Source organism: Chenopodium quinoa, unplaced genomic scaffold, assembly GCF_001683475.1.
Source record: "Chenopodium quinoa cultivar QQ74 unplaced genomic scaffold, ASM168347v1, whole genome shotgun sequence".
Classification (NCBI taxonomy): Eukaryota; Viridiplantae; Streptophyta; class Magnoliopsida; order Caryophyllales; family Amaranthaceae; genus Chenopodium; species Chenopodium quinoa.
In genome coordinates this window covers 731436-749545 of record NW_018745540.1, presented here as the reverse complement: position 1 = coordinate 749545, position 18110 = coordinate 731436, and positions in this window count along the sequence as shown.

Sequence of the window (18110 nt, the reverse complement as noted above, 5' to 3'; positions counted from 1 at the left end):
AAGCAAAGTTAATTTTCCTTCTTTAATGATTCAACATTTGGCACATTGCGTTCCTAAAATGAACAAAGTGGGCTATAAGGCTTTTCTATCTAATGTCTTTAAGTGTCTAGGATTCAAATTGGAGAGATATTATGGAGGTTTGAAGAAAAAGGCAGAAAATGTCATCAATGAAGAAACTGCTTGGGTTAAGTCTGACTATTGTGAATGGAAAGTGTGAGAAGGTTAAAGAGAAGAAGAGTGAGGCTAGTGGGAAGAAGAAGGAAGGAGCTAAGTCTGGTAAGCCGGTGAGGAAGAGCAGGAGACTCTCAACTAGTTCCTTTCCTCAAACCAGCATGGAGAAGCCTTTGGAACTTGATGTAGTTAAGGATGTGAAGGCTGTGCAGATAGCTAAACTTTCTAAGAGAGTTGGTATGATAGAGAAGCAGCTCAGAGAGATGACAGGGAAGGTTCAAAAGTTAGAAAAGAGTATTCAGGGTCTTGAGAAGGGTCTAAAGAGACAGCAGGTGGAGTTCAGAAGACAATCAAGAACCTTGAATCAAAACTAGATGCCACCACTGAAGCAAACAAGGAGGACTACAAGAAGATTCTTGCTATCCTCGAATCCTGAGCCAGCTAACCTCTTGCAGCCTACCCAGCCCATCCTTAACCATTTTCTTATTTCTGTTTATGTCATGAACAATTTAAGTTTGCTTTTGGTTTTTAAAACAATGGTCTGTAATTGTTAAAACGGGATGGCTACTATTGGTTTTTATGATAATTTGGAACTTACCTTATATATGTTTGCATTGTATGGTATGAAAATATATGCAGGATTATGTGAAAGATTTGCTAAAGGGAGCTAGCCAGTGCTGCTTTCAGGGGTTGTGTTTAGATGTCTAATACCTTTGCTTGCAGGACTTTTTAATAATTCCAAAATGGGGAAAAGAAGAAGCAAACTTGACAGTAAAAGTTCTGGGTTCCAGTTGATAAAGTATCAAAGATTTCTTTGATATGATGTATATAATAGTTCCAATTTAATGGTTCTAGTTTTTCTAGTTTCAGTTTTTTGTTTGGTTTTGGTATTTCTGGTGTTCGTGTGTTTTATTTCTTGTTAAATAATCAAAAATACAAAAATACAAGCCTTCTATTCTATTTACTTTCTTGCTAGAAGTTTTCTAAGTTTGTCATCATCAAAAAGGGGAAATTGTTGGACCTTAAATGGTTTTGATGATGATGGAAAAGCAAACTTTAACTAATGTGATTTCTCAAAGTGTTGAATTAGTACAGATGAAGTTGACTTAGGGAGTGGAAGAGTAATTTGGCTTTGAAGATCCAAAGAGAAATAAAAAAAATAAAAAAAAAATAAAAAAATAAAAAAAATAAAAAAAATAAAAAAAAAAGATAAAGAGAATAAAAGAAGAGTTCCTCATTGGAACTAGAAGTGATCCCTAACGAGAACAAAGAGAGAAGCTTCCTAACAATAGCAAGACAACAAGCTAAGAAGACTAGCTTGGACTGCGTTGAAGACAGCAAGTTCCAGAAGAACTTAGGTTGCGAGTTCCAGCAAGATGCTGAAGAAGAGACAGCAGGATTTCAATCGTGGTATGCGAAGAACCTAAGTTTTTATTTACTTTACGAAGCTCAAGGATGGAAATTTAATAATAAACTTAAAGTCTTTTATTAAGGTTTTTGTTAAGTTTATTTTTATTAGGATTGCTGTAAATATGTGTTGGTTGATTATGCGTGAGATCTATTAGAAACGTGATAAAGCTTGGTAAGCTAAGTAAAATCAGAAGTTTTTATAAAAGATAAGTTTTAATTTATGGAAAAAGATCTTTGAGAGATTTTATCTTATAAAATCTGGTTTACAAAATATTAATGTTTTTAAATTATATCTTTGTTCGATTTTCCTATAGATTTCATAAAAAGGTTCATTTCATATTGGGTTTTAATAAATGGTAGTTTTAATGTTTATCTTTCGGAAAACCCTACTTGGATTATGAATACTTCTTATCAATAGAGTTGTTCATATTCTGAAAAAACTTGTGAGTTTATGCGTGAAAATCTCGAGAGTGCTTAAGAGTAAGTTTGCCAAGTTTAAAGCTTTATCATATTAGTTTCGGGTTTCATGTGTAGCTTTCCAATCTCATATTAAAGTCAAGTGTTTGTATTGTTTAGGGATTTGGGTGAGTGATTTAGTATTACATACAATTAGTAGGCTTCTAGTGAGAAGTAGAGTTCGAGTGCTCTTGGAGTACTAAGTGTACTTAATTCAAGGACTTAAGTTGGGTAGAATAGGGTTCTATTGAGTACCAAGTTCAGTCTAGAACTTGTGAGAAAGGTATGTAAGTAATAGGTTGTAACTAGGTGTGTTGCCCTATTATAGTGGATTGGTTTGGTTTGAAATCCCTTGGAGGGTCGAGGTTTTATTTCCACTTTGTCCCTAGACAGTTTTCTCGTAAATATCGTTGTGTGCTTTAAAAGTTCCTATTTATTTGTTTTAATTTCCGTAAAAAGTAGTCACTTAGGAACTCACTACAATTCACCCCCCTCTTGTAGTAGTTCATCTCAACTAACAACTATGCTCAAGATAACTAAGCAGGGAATAATTCCTTTTCTTCAAGGCATCAATCTAGGAATACTTCCCCATCATAAGGTTACCAACCTGAATTTAATAGAGAGCACGAGGAAGAGGAGCCTACAGAAGAGAGCAACCATTCTATAAATAGTTCTATCATGGAGATTCCTAATCCAAATCCACCCCCATCAAAAATCATTATTTATATTTCTTCTGATGTTGAGGAGGATGAGGAGTTTGTTCAAGTAAAGCAGGAGCCTGAGACCCTTGAGCCAATGGAAGATGATGATGACCTTGAGTTCAACCCTGGAAGCTACAAACAAATGAAAGACAAGTCGGTTAGTGTCCAAATGGATTAGATTTTTGTAGTTTCATTTCATCATAGGACTTCTAGTTTTCATTTCTGTAGTTATAGTCATTTCTTTTCTAGCAGTGCAATAAGTGGCATGGCCACAGTGAGCCAATAAACCTATTGATTTCCGTAGGCTATTCAAACTCATTTCATTTCAGTCATTCCTTCAAACAATAATAAATTTATATTCATTTCCTTGCTTAATGATTCATTTCCTATTACACCACCTCAATGATTCATTTCTTACTCTATCATTTCAATGTTCCATTTCAATCTTTGGGAACCATGGGAATTATTTCTTTTATTATTGATATGTTTTTTTAAATGAATGGTTGGTTAGTAATCAAGAATGTGTTGACCAAGCTACAAGTTGAGAGTTATAATTTTTGCAACCTCAAATTGGTAGTTTAAATTAAATGTGTATGTATGCTTGGTGCAAGTTAATAGAATGGGTGTTTAATTTGAGAGCTAACCATGAACTTAATTAATAAGAGACCCCTTATTTTAATTCAGGAGGCATAAGATGGCAGGTGGTAGTGGAGATAATAACAATGGTGGGAATGAGTTGAGAGAAGTAATGAGGCAACTAGCTATAGTGGCGCAACAATTGGCAAGAAACTCATCTACTAATGAGGACTCTCAAGGTGAACTATTCAAAAAAGTTGCTCAAAGCAAACCATCAACTTACCAAGGTGAACCTGACCCTATTGTGTTATAGAATTGGCTAAGGGAGTTTGAAAAGTTGTTCAGGGTGGTGGGATGCCTGGAAGCCTCGAAAGTTGGTTGTGCTACTTACTATTTAAGAGGTGAAGCTAATCTTTGGTGGCAGCAAAATGAAGCGACTATTAAAGCATTGCCAGTTTTTAGTTGGTCTATGTTTCAAGAAAAAGTCAAAGATAAGTTTTACCCCAGTTTTCTGCAGAAATAAAAAGCTGAAGAGTTTTCTAACTTGGAAATAAGGAAGATGTCAATGATTGAGTATTACATGAAGTTCATTTGAGCTGTCGAGATTTGCTAAGGAGTCCGTGGCTACAGTAAAAGCAAAGGCTAGGAAATTTGAGAGTGGATTGACTACTAATCTTCAACTTAAGCTGTGTGGACAGGTGTTTGACATTTTGGATGAGGTATATGGAAGGTCTGCACACCTCTATGCATTAGAATTGAAGAAAAAGGAGTTGGCTAAGATAGAAGGGAAGGAGAAGAGAAAAAAGATGAGACAAAGTTCTAGAAACCCTCAAGGTAACCAAAACAATTTTAAGAGACAGAAGTTCACCCATAACAACAACAATAACTTCAATAACAATCGTCAAGGTGGACGAAACTTTTGAGGAGCTAGGAACTTTAACTAGGGAAACAAGGCTTTATTTCTGTAAAAGGTGTAGGAAAGATCACTCTGGTAAGGATTGTGATGGTAACTTGGTGACCTGTCGAGCTTGTAATAAGTTGGGGCATAGTGAATTCAAGTGTTTTTCTAAGGACTCCAACCGAAATGGGCATAATAACAATCATGGTGGGAATACACAGAGAAACTTCCAAGGGAATAATAGTTATAATGGAAACAAAGGGCCATAATAGAATGGAGGTAAAGAACAACAACGATGGGAATAATCAGGTGAAGGGAGGAACTCCAGGAAAGCTCAATGTGATTGGAAGGCATGAGGCTAATATAATAAAGGATGTGATTACTGGGACTTTCTCTATTAACTTTGTTATTGTTAAAGTTTTGATTGATTCTAGTGCATCTTTCATTTCTAAAGTCATTGTTCCAAAGCTATTGCATTGTTTGAAAACAGTAGATGTAATAGATATACCTATAGTTAATCCTACAGGAGGGGTAGTGCAGTGTACCAAAATCTTCAAAGATCAAATGTGCCATTGGAGATTGAAGGGAAGGAATTCTTATCTAATATCATTAAATTTGAGTTGAGTGATCTTGATTTCATCTTGGGAATGGATTGGTTATGCAAGTACAATGCAAAGATCTGTTGTCAATCATAGAAAGTGTATCTAAGGACGTCTGAAAGTGAATTAGTGACTTACTGGAGGTATGGGAAACCAAAGTGTACTAAGATTATTTCTATGATGAAGTTGACAAAATAAATTAGAAAAGGGCACCCATTATATTTCTGTTTTGTAAGGAATCTAGACTATGAGGATACGTGTAGACCTGAGAACATAGAAGTAGTAAATGAATTTCTAGATGTGTTTCCAGAGGAGATTCTAGGGATGCCACCCAAAAGAGAAATTGACTTTACAATAGAATTGGTTCTTAGAATAGCACCAATTTCTAAGACACCATATCAAATGGCACCTGCAGAGATGAGTGAGTTAAAGGATCAACTGCAGGATTTGTTAGAAAAAGGATACATTAGACCAAATGCATCGCCCTAAGGAGCTCCAGTGTTGTTTTGTTAAGAAAAATGATGGAAGTATGAGACTGTGTATCAACTATAGGGAGTTAAAAAAAGTCATTATAAAGAACAAGTACCCATTGCCAAGGATTGATGCCTTATTCGTCCAGTTGAGGGGTGCATCTGTGTTTTCTAAGATTGACTTGAGAATTGCAGATGAAGACATCCTAAAGACAGCATTTAAGACAAGGTATGGGCATTACGAATTAATAGTGATGTCATTCGGGTTGACGAATGCTCCAGCAATTTTCATGGACTTGATGAACAGGGTGTTTCATTCATTTATGGACAAGTTTGTCGTGGTGTTCATAGATGATATATTGGTGTATTCCAAGTCGAAAAAAGAACATATTGAGCATATGAGAGCCATTTTACAGACCTTAAAGGAAAATAAGCTTTACGCAAAGTTTTCCAAGTGTGAGTTTTGGTTGGAAAAGTTAGCATTTTTAGGTCACTTCATATCCAAGGAAGGGGTAGAAATAGATCCGGCAAAGATTGAAGCAGTAAAAGGATGGCCTACGCCAAAGACAATGTTTGACAGTAGGAGTTTTTTAGGTTTAGTAGGATATTATAGGCGTTTTGTGAAGGAATTTCCTAAGATTGCTAGGCCTATGACTTCCTTGATGATGAAAGATTGTAAGTTTGAATGGAATGAGAAGTATGAAGAAGCGTTCCAACTTTTGAAGGAAAGGTTGACGACTGCACCAATGTTGACATTAGTAGATGATAGTGGAGTTTATGATGTGTATACTTTGTATAGTGACGCATCTAAAAATGGTTTGGGATGTGTGCTTATGCAAAATGTTAAGGTAATTGCGTATGCATCAAGATAGTTGAAACCTCACGAGGAAAATTACCCTACTCATGACATGGAGTTAGCTGCAATCATTTTTGCACTAAAGATTTGGAGGCATTATTTGTACAGAGTGAAGCGTAGGATTTATACAGATCACAAAAGTTTAAAGTACATCTTCACTCAAAGAGATTTGAACTTGCGCCAAAGAAGGTGGTTGGAATTCATTAAAGACTACGACCTAGACATTCAATACCATGAAGGGAAAGCAAATGTAGTTGTCGATGCTCTTAGTCGTAACTCAAGCCATGGTGTAAACACCTTAGTAGTGGCCGATGAATTATGCAAGGAAATGAGTAAAATGAACTTGGAAGTAGTGGAAAGAGGAGCGTTGGAGGGTATGCTTGCATATTTGAGCATCCAATCAACGAAATTTCGATGAGATAAGAGAGAATCAATTAAAAGATGTAAAGTTGGATATGATTCGTGAGAAAATAACGCAAGGATAAGCTACAAACATTAAAATTCATGATGATGGAAGTTTAAGGTATAAGGGTAGATGGTGTGTACCTCAAAAGTGTAAGGAATTAAAGAAGAAGTTGATGAATACACCCTATTCAGTACATCCTGGAGGGGATAAGTTGTATAAGGATTTGAAGAAGGTGTATTGATGACCTAGAATGAAGAATGAAGTTCCAAAATTAGTGGCAAAGTGCTTAACCTGTCAAAAGGTAAAGATTAAACATAAGAGACAACAAGGAACCGTGCAATCATTAAAAGTTCCTGGATGGAAGTGGGATTGCATTTCAATGGATTTTGTCACTTGCCTTCCAAAGTCCAAGAGTGGAAACGATACCATTTGGATTGTGGTGGATAGACTTACAAAATCCGTAGTGTTTATAACAATGAGGAGACTCGGAAGATGGAGCAACTTGCAAAAGCTTACATCAAGAATGTTGTGAGGTTACATGGGGTTCCAAAGGACATTGTGTCGGACAGAGATTCTAGGTTTCTTTCGAAGTTCTGGAAAACATTGGTACGACACTAAAGATGAGTACAACGTTTCACCCTTCCACAGATGGGCAAACTAAGAGAACGATTCAAACTTTAGAAGATATGCTAAGAGCCTGTGTTATAACAATAGATTTCAAAGGTGGATGGGAAGATAGCTTGGACTTAATTGAGTTTTCTTATAACAATAGCTACCATGCAAATATTGGTATGGCACCATTTAAGGCATTGTATGGAAGAAAGTGTCGTAGCCCTGTGTGTTGTAACGACTTAAGCGAAAAAATTATTCTAGGGCATCAAATGATAAAGGATATTATTAAACACCATAATTATTTTTTTTAACGATGGACGGATTTTTCTTGAATGCTTTTGTTATTATTAAACACCATATAAGCAAATTACTTTGTTGCTTGGTCCAAAGAACATAATACTTTCTCATTTTCATTCAAACCAACACAACACAAAACAAACTCTCAAACCAAAATGCTTCACCAAACTAAGGGTTAGGGAAACGAAAGGTCATAAGGCTTGTAATGTGGCTCATAATCAAGAAAGGGAATAGGCTCAAAGGGTTAGCAAGAGGGGAAAATGTAAAATAGAAAACTAAATTTGTAACAAAACAAAAAGAAGATAAAGAGAATGAACAATGCCCTTGTCCTCCCCTAGAGGGGCTCAGTCGCGGTCTTGGGAAGCTAGAGGTCAAACCAAGGATTAAGACATGCATAGCTAAGGATCCTAAATTGCCGCTCAACAAGGTGATGAAGGCTAGAACAATGTAACCTCACTAGGGATTAAAATAGGCAAATACCAACCAAGGGTTTCAAATCCCCTATAGAGAGCAACTCCATCTTACCACTTCTCGTGAACTAAGGTTTCAAATGTCCTCCAAGTTCTTAACCTTGCTACCTTAGCTTAAAATTTGTCTAACTCAACCAAAAGCACTCTCAAACCGTGTATTCCATCATCAACTAGGATATCATCAAAGCAATCGAGTCCAAATGTATGAGCAAATTCCAAAACATATTCATTTCATCTTGCCATACTCATGTTAGTCACACAAAAAGGAAAACAAAACAAAAGAAGAAGGAAGAAATAAAAAAGGTTCACAAACGAGGAATATAAATCCAATTAATTCCCAATCGTCATACAATGATCGTTCGATAACAACATCAACGATCCCAGGTTCCTTAGAACCAAATGCAAGCAACCTCGAACCATTCAACTTCTTCCTAAACTAACCTAAACTAAGCACACCAAAAGAAAGAAAATGAGTAAAAACAAGAAAGGTCTCACCGGGAGGTTGTTGAAAAGATATCGAGGAGCAAAATAAATTCAACGCATGTAAGTTCACTCCAATGATTCTAAAAGCAACCTACACGATAAGTCCAAGGTACAAAAATCAAGAGGGTAAAAGGGAAAAATAAAATAAAACTAAAAGAGAAAAAGGAAATGAGGGTTAGAAATCCTCCGAGTTGCCTCCCGGGAAGTGCTTGTTTAGGGTCTCTAGCTTGACCCTTCACCTCTTTCAAGGTGGATCAAAGGATACCACCTTCTTCAACTTAGAGGTGAAAGTAGCATGCATGCCCCCAAGATTGGGCAAGAATACATCTTGTAACATCTCTCCATCAAAAGGGATAAATGGAGGCATTTTAGGGACCCAAACATTCTCAACTTTCTTATTCATCTTTTTATTGTTGTTGTTTCTTTTCTTCTTCTTTCTCTTCCGCAAACACCTTTGAGAATAACCACTTCTTGCATTCTCGATCTTGGGAGGGGAGACCTCACCCTCTTAAAGAGAGTCTTCAAACAAGGATGAGATTCCTACCAAATGATCCTCATTCATCATAGATACTTTGGCCACCTCCTTTGATTTCTTGAAATAGGGCTTAGGACTCCCTTTCAGTCCCATCTCTCTTTTCTCAAGATCTTCCTCTTGAGGGGAACCTACCAAATCCACTCTACAAATCTTCTCCACCATGGGATTCTTAAATACCTTGGAAAATTCAAACACTATCTTTTCATCGGAAACTTCACAAGTGATAGCGTTGTTCTTGCAATTGATCACCGCTCCCAAGGTCTTAAGAGCCTCACGACCCAAGATCAACGGTGTCTTTTCATCTTCCTCCATGTCCATGACAACAAAATCATAAAGAACATAGATATGTCCCACTTGAATGGGAACATCCTCAAGCTCTCTACATGGAAACTTTACCGATCGGTCGGCAAGTTGAATTGTTTTCCTTTTAGGGATCGTTTCAATGTTGAGTTGTTGAGAAATGGACAATGGAATCAAACTTACACTAGCTCCAAGATCGGCGAAGGCACCCTTTGCTTCCAAATTCCCAATCTTAACCGGCAAAGTAAAGCTCCCGGGATCTTGTTGCTTCTTAGGCATCTTATGTTGCACTAGAGCACTAACTTGAAAAGGAAGAGTAACGATGTCTTCATTGATCTTCTTTTTGTTAAAAAGAATTTCCTTAAGAAACTTTGCATAGGAGGGCATTTGTTTGATTGCCTCAAGGAAGAGAATATTAATATGTAGACCCTTCATCACCCTTAGAAACTTAACAAAATTCTCCTCCAACTTCCTTTCCACTAACCTACCGGGAAAGGGGACCGGTCCATCAAGATTCCTCGCATCATTAGAGGGTGAAAGTGTCTTCCTCTCGTTGAGCATTTTTTTCTTAATGCCCTTTCCCATATCAACATCACCTCCTTGACCACCTTATCCTCACTTCTCTTCTCGCCACTAACCTTCTTCTTTGGATTATCATAGGTGGTTCCCGACCTTAAGGTTATAGCTTTACAAGACTCGGTTTTGTAGGTATGTGAGGGGTTAGGGTTTGGTTGACCGAGAAGTGTAGATGGTGAATTGAAGGAAGACCTTTCGGCCAATTGAGTCAATTGAGAGTCTACCATTTTATTATGGGCTTTAACTTCTTGTATTTGTTGGTTTTGGTTTTGGATTAGTTGGCCAAAAGCTTAAAGTTATTGGCTCATGGTTTGAAGGAGTTCGGTTTGGGTTTGGTCCATTTGTTGCGGGGTTTGGTCATGGTGTTTTTGAGGGAATTGGTTTTGGTTTTTGTTGTAGAGTGGAGGTTGGTTTTGGAATTGGGGGTTTAAAGGTGGTTGATTTGGTTGGTTCCATTGTTGGGGTTGAGGTGCAAAACCGGGGGGTGGTTGCCTCCAAGCAACTCCAACTCTGTTTCTCACAAAACCATCTTGCCTTGAGTTTAAGGCGGCCACATGCTCGCGGTTCTAACCTCCACAATAAGATGTATCATGGTTTGTACCACCACAATTTTAATAAGAGAAAGCATTAACTTGTGAGGGGCCAGAGCCAACAATTCCACTAGATCCCAAATTGGCTACACCTTTACTCAAAAGCTCCACTTGATGTTGAAGTCGATCAAGCTTCTCCAACTCATCCTTTCTCCCCTTCTCAAGAGTAGTCCTTCTTCTACTTCCCCATGAATAGTTCTTGGTCACCTCCTCAATTGTTGCTTCAACTTGGTTTTGGGGAATCTTGATTAATTGACCACCCACCCCCGCATCCAATTTTGCTCTAGACATAGGTTCCAACCCATCATAAAAGAAATTCATAAGCAAGCTTTGATTGTATTCATGGTGAGGACATGCTTAAACCAATTCTTTGAACCTTTCCATGCTTCACTAAGAATCTCATCCTCTTCTTGTTCAAATGATGCAATCTTCCTTCTCATTTCGGCAGTATTTTCCTCAAAAAGGAACCTCTCTAAGAATGCCTTGACTATCTCTCTCCATGTTGTGAGAGAATTTGGCTTGACTTGCTTGAGCCACTTATTTGCTCTACCCGAAAGAGATTGTGGAAATAAGTGCATTCGGATGTACTCTTGAGAAACTTGGTTAGTTTAAATCATAGCACAAAGCTCAAAGAATCTATCAAGGTGCTCAATAGGATCTTCACTTGAAGAACCCAAAAATTGTTCCGCTTATACCATCCTTGTATATTGAGGATGAATGGTAAAATTAGTTTCTGTGACGGGTAGCAAAATCCCTCCCGTGAGCTCATAATCCTCCGGATTTCCAAACTCACAAAACAAAGCATGATTTTCTTATGCCACCATTGCCTCACTTTGAGAACTTGAAGACTAAGAATCACTCCCACTCTCCACAATAACACCAAAACCTCGCGCCTCTTCTTGATAAAGCCTACAGACTTGTCTCAAAGTACGGTCGATCTCGTGGTCAATGTAATATGTGGGTGGTCCTTGAGACCTCCTTAGCATCCACCAAAGCTAAGCAAACAGTTAGCAATGACTAGCAATAGAGTAAATGAATAAAAACGAAAAGCAACAAAACCATTAACAACACAATACGAGTGCAAAACTAGCTGTTTCCCCGGCAACAGCGCCAAAACTTTGATCGCTGGATAACAGTTCGTGTCTACTATCCTAAATCAAATCAACAATTTATATTCCTAACCTAACTCTATCAAGTTCACACTAGATAGTGGCAAGTTAGGGTCAAACCACAAGGAAACAGGGCATTGCACAATCAAAGTGGAATTAAGAATATATTGCAAGTAACAAGGGGTATTTTGATTGTTTTTGTGAATTTGTATGATCAAATTAACTAGTAGAAAGATTAAAACAAGCAAATCAAGGAAGTTCAAACTAGAAACACTAAAATAAGGATGGAAAATTAGATTTGAGAGAAATATGATCAAAACACTAGGGAGAGGGGGTTCCAATCATGATCAACTAAGACAACAATGATAATCAACATGGATTCATGCCAAGGAATACAAATTCTACTCAAATAATTCATTCCCATGCAATTACTCAAGCAAATTGATGAAATAAATCAAAATTAAACTAGATCATTCCCATGCATCTAATTTAGAACTCAAATATTGGAATTAAAGGTTCACATCAATAACTCCAAGCAATTTAAGCACAAAATCATCAACTCAAGTCTAAATCCAATCAATCATCAATATAATCCCAATCAATCATGATATTCACCCCCTACCCTAGCTAGGAATCTAAGCTAGAGAAGAGAAAATAGCCATCACAACTACACTTAGCATCGATTCAATCTTAACAAAGCTAAACATGATTCAAATTCAAAGGAAAAGCAATCAAACAAGTAAAATCAAGGAAATAGATGGAAATCAACACAATCAAAAGCAATCAAACCAAACAAAAGGTAAGAGTAAAGAGATTACTACTATGAAGTTTGATTGATGAAGAAAACATGAAATACTTGCATTGAATTGAGGAAAACTTGAAGAAATCTTGATTACAATGATGAAACTTGAAGATTAAGCAACTTTCTCTCTCTAAAATACTAGAGTTTCTCTCACTACAAAGTTCTAATTATAAATGGAAAATATATCATCCCCATAAATTCAAGAGAAAAATTATTTATAGTGCATCAAAAATCCGGAAATAACGAACTAAGGAGAGCCCCTCGAGCAAGGTCGCGCCTTCTCCAAGCAGGGTATGGAACTGCAAACCCCAGGAAGCTGCGCCCATGGTGGTTGGTGGAGAGGCCTCTCTTAGGTGAGGAGAGGTCGCGGATAAGGAGCAGTGGAAAACAGGTCCTCGAGATGTCGCTCCCGCGGTAGAATAAAGAGAGCCCTCTCCAAGGGCGCGACCAGCCTTCTACAATTTCAAAGGTTGAGCTCCAAATCAGCCTTTCCACGCCCGCGCCTGCGGATCCCTGCAGAGCTGCGCGCCCTCTCTCTTGAGCATCTCCTCCTGTTCCTTAGCCGAATATGCTCCTTTAACTCCATCCAAGAGTGCCACAAACCTTCAAAATCAACAAAAAAGTTATAAAACAGAAGAAAAGATAAAAGAAGAGGAAATCACGAGAAAGAACAAAAATAACCAAAACAAGGGTAAAAACGGCTAGAGAAGGCGCAAACAAGTGACAAATGGGGGAAAATCATTAATAAAAAGGGCTAAATAGTGGCATAAATGCCACTCATCAGGATACAATCAAGCAAGTAAAGGAAATTCAAGCTAAGATTCAAGCAGCACAAGATCGTCAATAGAGTTATGCAGATCTGAAGCATAGAGTAGAAGAGTTTGAAGTTGGTTACAAGGTATTGTTGAAAGTGTCGCCAATGAAAGGGGCTATGAGATTTGAGAAGAAAGTGAAAGGAATGGTGTCTTTCAAACAAGTGTATTATCCCGATAGAGGGTTCAGAATAAATTACGGAGTTAATTATTCAGTAAAGCCAAGTGATCGGAAAGTCGGGCTAAAGGCCATCTCCGATTAGTGAGATTAATTATATTAATCTCACAGCTTTCCTGTAACAGAACCCAATGGGTCACACCCAAGCATGCAACCAAACTAAGGCGACGAATTAATCCGAAGGCCTTAATATGTCAAACAAGAGGTTACGTACTCCGACGTCGGATTCCGAGTTTAGAGCATGAAAGCCAAACGTCAAACGTCGAGTTAAATTCTAGGAATTTACGAGACGTACAAATAAGTCAAACAACAAATAATAAAGTCAAATTGCATAGCCCTAGCCCCGTATCGGCCTAGACGTACGAGGGCTAGGCTAGCACACGCTGCCGTAAGCACCAAGCAAGCCGCAAGCACCCAGCATCCCACAAGGGCATGCGAGCTTGCGAGGGCAGCATCAGCGAGCAGCTAGCATGGCGCACCAAGCAGTCCGCATGGCTGCAGAAAGCATTAGCTTGCGAGGCACGCTGACAGGCCAGTCATTGCAGCCAAGCAACACACAGCAGCCCAGCAAGTGCGATGGGCTTGCGGTGCGGCTGGTAGATACCTTGGTGCCCAAGGATATTGACCAGTCATAGCTTGTTGTGATTGGTGGGTTTGGTGGCTAGGGGAACAAGGAGGCCATTTGGCTCTCCCTTGTGGTCCTTACCTAACCCTCTCATGTTTGTGCAACTTGTTGTTTGATTATTTGTCATTAGCATTTTAATTTATTTTAAAATTTAATTAACTGCATTTATTTCTCAACTTTGCAAAGTCCCACATTGATTGGAAATCAAGGGGGTGGAGATGCTTCTCCTATAAATAGCCAAGGCCTCACTTGGGAATGGTTGCAAGAGTTGAACTCTTTACAAGACATCTCCATTGAGAAACCTTATAAAGAGATCTTCTTGTTAGTAGTGTTAATATTACCCTAGCTGGTAATATTAGCCAAGTTTGGGCACGTGGGTGGACTACGTTGGAGAGGTCACGTTTGAGGTTCTTTCTCCGTTCGTGAGTTCGTGCTCGTGCTAAGTGGAAAACACGCATCAGGGGTATGGTCGTCTTTTTCTCTTTATTTCTCTCTCTATTATTATGTCTTTATTGTTTAATTAATGGTATGCATGTTTAGTTGCTATAATTTATGCACGGATCTTTGGGCGGGTTTTTTTTCGTGCGGTATTGGACACCGCAAAACCCTACAAAAAGAAAAATTCAGCCCAAAGTATATTGGTCCTTATGAGATACTTCAGAGAATAGGCAAGGTAGCCTATATGTTGGCTTTACCTATGGAGTTGAGCAAGGTGCACGATGGATTTCGTGTCTCAATTGAGAAAGTATATACCTGACAAGTCACATGTGTTGCAACCCGAAACAATTGAGTTGGATCAAAGCTTAATTATGAGGAAAGGCATATCAAGATTCTTGACAGTAAAGTGCGTAGTACACGCAACAAGTTAAAATAGTAAAGGTGCTATGGTCTAACCAAGTGTATGAGGAAGCAACTTGGGAAGCCCAAGATGAAATGAGAAAGAAATATCCTGAGTTGTTTAAGGTATGTTGAGTTACGGGGTTGTAACTCATTTTCTTTAGGGAGGGTAGAATGCGGTAGAAATTCGCGCTTTTCCCTGAATTTTTATTAATTTCAGTGATTTTGCACATTTTTAACCATAATTTGAGTATTTTGATCCCAAGAAGACATTAAAGGTAATAGTATGTCACTCATGGAATGTGGGTTTTTTATTTTTGTTACTTAAGTTTCAGGGAAGAAACTTCTTTTAAGGCAGGGGTAAACTGTAATACCCCGTATTTTTATACGGTTTATAAATTAAATGATTATAAAACGTATTTTATTGATTTGAAATGATTTATTCATTTTATCTTAATTATTTTAGACGTTTATTTAAAAAAAACCCGTCAATTATTTATTAATAAGGTTTTGTAAATTTATTTCTATATTTAAAACTTTGGGGCATGTTTGAGTTACAAAATAATTTTAAAGTCAATAGAATTTTAAACAAAGTCAAAGCTCACTTTGAAAAGGAAAAGGAGTCATTAAGGGTATTAAGGGAAGGACAAGGGAAAGAGGGTTTTGGAGAGTGGTATAAATACCCACCTCAAGAGAAAAATTATCTTTTGCCTCAAGGTGGAAAATTACCCAAAGATAACACTCTCTCTTTCTCCTCTTATTCTTTTTTTTCCTCTCTCTTTCTCCCCTCTCTCCCCCGTCACTCAAACACACGCACCACTCGATGGCCGACGTCACCACCACCCACCGCAGCCAGCCACCGTTGCCAGCACAAGGCCAGCAACAGCAACAGCCGCCAGGGAGCAGCGACAGCCGGCCCTCTCCCCCCTTCTTATGCGGTTTGTGTTAAAAAAAATTATTCTTGCTTGGAAATTAATTAAACCTTGATTAATTATTGATTTTGGGTAGTGTGTGATAAATTATGATGATTTTAATAGTGTTTTTATACAAGTAATTTTCAGATTATGTTTTATCTGAAAAATCCCCAAATTAATGAAACCCTAGGTTTTTAAATTGATGATTATTGATTGGAATTGATTGTGGTTAGTTTATATTACTGAAATTAATGTTTTAAAAGCTATTTATAGCAAGTTTTAATGGTTTTATATTGTTGTAATTTTAATGTAGAGGCTAAATTATGAGTTTTTTGAAGGAATTTTAATTACCCATTAATTGAAAATAAAACCATGTAATTATAAATAATTTTCAGCATGTTTTGAGAGGTTTAAGAGTATTTTAAAGTGTGTTTATATTGCTCGAAATTTATTTAGAGTGAGTATTAATGCCTTTTGGTATTTGTGGGTTGTAGGAGACTTACAAGTGAGTGATTTTGTATAGCCTTGGCTATTTTGAGATCGTATTCGAGGTACGTACGCATACTCGATATTTATTAAGCGTGTAGAAGCATGCTAGGATTAGTTTTGATTAATTCCAAGTTAGTATAATGCTAGAAATTGGTTGAAATTGTTGGATTGGATTGGTTATATGGAATTGAATTGATTTGGTGAATTGTTTATGAGGCATGGATATTGTGGAATGATTTATTTGTAGAATTGATGGTGTTTGTAATATTATGTATGGACCACACTTTTATTATTGGCATGATTAAAGGCACGTTTAATTAAACTAAATGTTTTAATGTGTTTGGAGTTTTGAAATGGAATTTGATTATTGTTCATATAATTTTTATTGATGCTATAAGCATGGGAATTGAGCTATTAAGTGTCTAAGTACATGAGGATCAAATTATATTTCGGTGCCTACGTGCACTTAAGGTGTTTAAACACCGAGGGATAGGATTTGCGGTGCATTATGCGCTTAAGGTGTCTCCGCACCGAGGTAGTTTAAAAGGGTTCAATATTAAATTAATTGTGGTCACTAATTATTCAAAAATTAAATTGGAATGTTTGATTGATTGAACGAATTGTGTTGATGGATTGTTTTGTGGATTGAGAGTTTCCACTTTTATAATATAAAAATAACTTATAGTGAAAGAGGTTATGCACCAAATTAAAACTCTTGGAACGTATACACCTAAAGTATGAACATATGGGGGAAGTTATGGGGTTTTATATTTAACTATAACTTCTACTGGAAGTATAGGACGCTGTATTTTCCTTTTTATTATGCGCAGGAATTCCGCCACTCTCGAGTGGTTTATTTTATACTAGCACGATTAGCTTCCGTGTTATTACCCCTTCATTGGGGCAGGTTTGAGGGGAATCCCGTTCGATGCATAATCAATGTAAATAAATGATGAATTGTCTTGTGAATTGTGTTGTTGGGTGTATGTTGAACTCTGAGCTACGGGTAAGTTGAATGTTGGGAGGTTGAATGCATGTTATCGTGTTTCGTTTACACTTATGTACTTAGCATTGCTGATTGTGTGTTTGTGTGTTTGTTTGGCTTTGTCTTTATCTTGGCCCTACAACGACCCATTTTTATGGCAAGTAGTAGGGACAAAATAGAGAGAAGTTTTTCAAGTGATGCAGCATATTCATGATGGGGATTGAGTGATGCATTAAATATTATTTATTTGCTTCATGAGACTAACATGTTGGTTTTATTAATGGTTTTGGTTTTGAAAGGGCCTACAAAGGTTCCAAGTTGTAGGTTAACTTTGATTTGAACTTTACCCTCGTTTGATTTGACTATTGAAGTCAATATTATTTTCAGTGATTTTTGAAATGAGACTTCCGTTATGTGTCTTTGATAAATGCCTTAGTCGTTATCACGGTGGCGGTAATGTCTTAGATTTTCCTATTTCGTATTTTTAAAAGGGTAAAACAAGTATTTTAAAGGAAGAGACTTTTTAGGGTGTTACAGCCAACCTAGATTTTCATGTGCCAACATTATCCGCAACCCAACCTATAATTACGAACTTAATATAAGGTTCCAAATAGAAATGAATAGCACAACAAAAGAATTCGACCCTCAATAAACAAGCATTATTATCATCATACTACATAATTCAAGCATCCTTTTACAAACAATTCGAAGTTCTTTTGTAATACTTGGAGTTCTACTTTAAACATAGGAACAAAAGGTTGAACTTCTGCGACATTGGACAAATCTAACCTTATTTTAATTGATTTAGTTTAATTTCGATTTAATTTATATATTTATTGAAGTTACTAACGATTTATTCATGGTGTATCAATTTAAAGGAGCTCGCACAATATACGTAATAAAATTATTTAATTACTTATTTTATTTTGCTATTATCATGATTAGATTTATTT